Source organism: Somniosus microcephalus, unplaced genomic scaffold, assembly GCF_052327205.1.
Source record: "Somniosus microcephalus isolate GS21.2 unplaced genomic scaffold, FLI_Smic_1.0 unresolved_chr3, whole genome shotgun sequence".
NCBI classification, from domain to species: Eukaryota; Metazoa; Chordata; class Chondrichthyes; order Squaliformes; family Somniosidae; genus Somniosus; species Somniosus microcephalus.
The window spans coordinates 60,993,860-60,998,790 of record NW_028225181.1 but is presented as its reverse complement, the minus strand read 5'-3'; positions in this window follow the sequence as shown (position 1 = coordinate 60,998,790).

Below are 4,931 nucleotides of genomic sequence, written 5' to 3'. Positions count from 1 at the left end.
GAGGGAGAGAGGGGAGGGGCGAGGGAGGGAGAGAGGGGAGGGGCGAGGGAGGAGAGAGAGGGGAGGGGGAGCGAGGGGAGGAGAGGAGGGCGAGGGGGAGAGGGGAGGGGGAGAGGGGAGGGGCGGGGGAGGGGAGAGGGGAGGGGCGGGGGAGGGAGAGAGGGGAGGGGCGGGGGAGGGAGAGAGGGGAGGGGCGGGGGAGGGAGAGAGGGGAGGGGCGGGGGAGGGAGAGAGGGGAGGGGCGAGGGAGGGAGAGAGGGGAGGGCGAGGGAGGGAGAGAGGGGAGGGGCGAGGGAGGGAGAGAGGGGAGGGGCGAGGGAGGGAGAGAGGGGAGGGGCGAGGGAGGGAGAGAGGGGAGGGAGGGAGAGAGGGGAGGGAGAGAGGGGAGGGGCGGGGAGGGAGAGGGGAGGGGCGGGGGAGGGAGAGAGGGGAGGGGAGGGGAGGGAGAGAGGGGAGGGCGAAGGGGCGGGGGGAGGGGAGAGGGGGCGAGGGAAGGGGGGTTGGAGAGAGAGACAGAGGAAACGATAGAGGGCGAGTGGCCCACGGCCGCAAATGGAGCCAAGCCCCGGGAACATGGCGTGAGCCGGCTTGAGGCTGTAAGAGACGGCCCTCCGAGCCCCGGCGCCCCCCCCGAGCCTGCTTGAAGACCGCCAATTGCGGCTGGGCCCGCGCTACCGCGCTTTGTGTCTCGGGCTTGAGACGCCGCCCGGGACTGGAGGGAGGGAGCGAGTGAGTCGGAGCACACCAGTTACACCCTGAATGCGCATGTGCAGCACGCACACAGCATGCTGGTAGTTGTAGTCATTCCTTGTCACGTTGGACTGAGGCTTCCCTGGTTACTGTTGCTAGGTGACGTGAGGAGAAGAGCCGAAATGTTTTTTTTAACAAGATAAAACACCGAGAGAAATAAGGAGCTATGAACAGTTTTTAGGAAAAAACTGAAGTAACATTTTTAAAAGTCGGTAATTAAAGCGGGGAAAAATCCATTAAACGTTCTCCCCCACCGCCCCCCCCCCCGTCTGCCTCCGAATGAAAACCGCGACGTCTTTGTCGGAAAGCGCTCCCTGGGTTTTTTTAAATAATAAAAAAAAGTTGATTTCCAATGCAAGTGTGGAGGAAATGCCGAAATGTTTGTATTTTTTTTTTAAAAGATAAACCCCGATTGGAAAAAGAAATGAATAGTTAAGAATCAAGATGGCTGACACTCACCTCAGTTCAGAATGATTAGGCCCGCCCACACACGCACCGATTGGTCAACAATGAGGTCACTGAAGTGTAGGATTGGTCAATCGTCACGTCACTCAACTCTAGGATGGCCCGCCCGTACACGCAATGAACCCGCCCCCATGACGCAGTGATTGGTCGACCGTCGGGTCGCTCGACTGTACGATTGGTCAACCTTCACGTCACTCGATGCTAATGAGCGGATAATGAGCGGAATTTTGAATGTTTTTTGTATACCGTCGGCACAATTTTTGTCCGACCAAAAAGTAAATACGCCTACAAGAGTCCCCTAATGATAAGCTTTCTTTTGATATAACATATGTGTAGGTACGCTCTATAACTTTTGACTGTATAGCCGGACAGACAGAGAGACAGACAGAGAGACAGACAGAGAGACATACTGTTTTATATATATAGATATTGTGAATAGCTGGGGATCTAGCACTGATCCCTGCGGTACCCCACTCGTCACTGCCTGCCACTCGGAAAAAGACCCATTTATTCCAACTCTTTGCTTCCTGTATGCCAACCAGTTCTATAGCCAAGTCAGTACCTTACCCCCAATCCTGTGTGCTTTAACTTTACACGCTAATCTCTTATGCGGGACCTTATCGAAAGCCTTCTGAAAGTCCAAATACACCACATCCACTGGTTCTCCCTTATCTATTCTATGAGTTACATCCTCAAAAAATTCCAGTAGATTAGTCAAGCATGATTTACCTTTTGTAAATCCATGTTGACTTTGTCCGATCCTGTCACTGTTTTCCAAGTGCTCTGCTATTACATCTTTTATAATGGACTCTAGCATTTTCCCCACTACCGATGTCAGGCTTACCGGTCTATAATTCCCTGTTTTCTCTTACCACCATTTTTGAATAGTGGGGTTACATTTGCTACCCTTCAATCCATGGGAACTGTGCCAGAGTCTATAGAATTTTGGAAGATGACCAGCAATGCATCTATTATTTCTAGATAAGATCTTCCTTGCTGCAATGCTCCATCTCACCCTCAGTAAGCTCCCCACTGGAGTGGAGCTAATTTACAGAACAAACGGGAAACTGTTCAACCTCCGTCGCCTCCAGTCCAGATCCAAGGTCGTCCCATCCTCTGTCGTCGAATTACAGTATGCAGACGATGCTTGCGTCTGCGCTCACTCGGAGGTCAAACTCCAAACCATCGTCAACACCTTCACCGAAGTGTACGAGAGCATGGGCCTTACACTAAACATCCGTAAGACAAAGGTGCTCTACCAACCTGCCCCCGCCACACAGTGCTGCCCCCCGATTACCAAAATCCACGACAAGGCCTTGGACAACGTGGACCACTTTCCACACCTCGGGAGCCTACTGTCAACAAGGGCAGACGTCGATGACGAAGTCCAACACCGCCTTCAGTGTGCCAGTGCAGCCTTCAGTCGCCTGAGGAAGAGAGTATTAGAAGACCAGGACCTCAAACCCGGCACTAAGCTCATGGTCTACAGGGCAGCAGTGATACCTGCCCTGCTGTATGCCTCAGAGACATGGACCATGTACAGCAGGCACCTCAAAGCGCTGGAGAGGTACCACCAACGCTGCCTCCGCAAGATCCTGCAAATCCATTGGCAGGATAGGCGCACCAACGTCGGTGTTCTCGCTCAGGCCAACATCCCCAGCATCGAAGCTCTGACCACGCTCAATCAGCTCCGATGGACGGGTCACATTGTCCACATGCCCGATACGAGACTCCCAAAACAAACGCTCTACTCGGAGCTCCGGCACGGCAAGAGAGCCCCAGGTGGGCAGAGGAAACACTTCAAGGACACCCTCAAAGCCTCCTTGAAAAAGTGCAACATCCCCACCGATACCTGGGAATCCCTGGCCCAAGACCGTACAAAGTGGAGGAGAAGCATCCGGGAAGGCGTCTGAGAGGATTTGCTTTTAACCCTTTCACAGGGGCAGGTGACAAAATTAGAAAAAAAAAATTGGCAAAACTAAAGGATAAACAAGGAGAAAGAAGATAGGGACACCGATGGAAAAAGAGAAAAAAAAGAGAAACTTAAAGTTTTACTGACATGGAAGTTATTAACATTTGTGCGGAGACAAATAAAACACAAGATTTGCTGAGTGAAAGGAAACTTAAAAAAAATGCTGGAATTTCAGTTTGTGTGAAAGTTTTCCTGACTATGAATGTTTAAGAAGTTACAGTATTTCTTTTGTCTGATTAGATGTTCTTTAAAAGAAAGATTCTGTTATGTGTGGTTTAGCTCCACCCACTTCTCTGTGTTAAAAGCATTAAAAAACTTTTGTCTTGTCTTGGATTTTGGAAGTTTTAAGAATGTGCGAATAAGATTGTGCCCCAAGAATTGAAAAAAAAAGCCTTTGAACTAATTTAAGTTAAGCTGGTGTGTAAACACTGAGAAGAGCAACAAAAAGTTTGTTTAATAAAAGATTAAGTTTCAGTCTAAGATTTAACCTTGGAGTCACGGTTGCTATGGTGAAATCTTCTAAAGCAGTTTGATTTGATAAGAAAATATGACGTAATTTACTGTTTTCTGCAAGAATGTGCTATTTTGTTTTGTTTGCCTGTCCATAGTTTTACAAAAGATAAGCTTCTGCCTTAAAGTTACAGTTGCCAATGTGCTTGGAAGAAAATTAATTTGAATGTTTACAAGATCTGGATTAAATTGGAGTTATGAGGTTAATTAACCTATTAAAACCAGACTTTCATTGTGGCCACGGTGAAATTTTGGTTGGTGTAAATTTGTGTAGACCGCATTGAATAAGATAACTCCGCTCCGCAAGAACATCCGATAGTTGCAGAGTTCCTTACAAAGACTTACTTAGCTTGTGAACTTTGCTCAATCCTGTCTTTCTTCACTGTCCATATTACCCCCGTGTTCGTGTTTAGTTAAAGTGTGAAAACACAACTGTCTTTCGATCAGGAAAGTGTTTTTTTTTTGATTTACGTGAATTGACGCAGTTGCGTGCGTTTGATAATGTTTTGCTCCACCTTCTTAAAAACCTGCAAAGGAGTTAACCCTTTCCACTGACAGCTGTTTAAGTTCACCAAGCAACAACTTTAGTATGAAATCTAAAGATATTGGACATTATTAAATTTAAATTTCTTAATTTTAAGTTATTATTTCACCACAGTGACAGAGGGAAAATTAAGATTTGATAAATTAACCCCTTGGGCTCTAAGCAGAGTCACAATGGATTCCCTTCTTTCTTCTGTTATATGGAAGTTACCTTGTAAACTAATTCACAGAATCACAGAAACCCCACAGTGCAGATAGAGGCCATTTTGGCCCATCGAGCCTGCACCGACACATATCCCACCCGATCCCCGTAACCCCTACACCAACACATATCCCACCCTATCCCCGTAACCCCACGTATTTAATCCCCCTAACACTAAGGGTCAATTTATCATAGCCAATCAACCTAACCCGCACATCTTTGGACTGTGGGAGGAAACCGGAGCACCCGGAGGAAACCCACGCAAACACGGGGAGAATGTGCAAACTCCACACAGACAGTCACCCGAGGCCGGATTCGAACCCGGGTCCCTGGCGCTGTGAGGCAACAGTGCTAACCACTATGCCACCGTATGCCACAGTGCTAATTGTAGCACTTCTGTCTCTAATGTTAAAAACATTGTGTAAGCTACCTAGCCTGAGAATCACTTGTTTCTGAAATTGGAAATGGAAGATAAATTGATAGAGATGA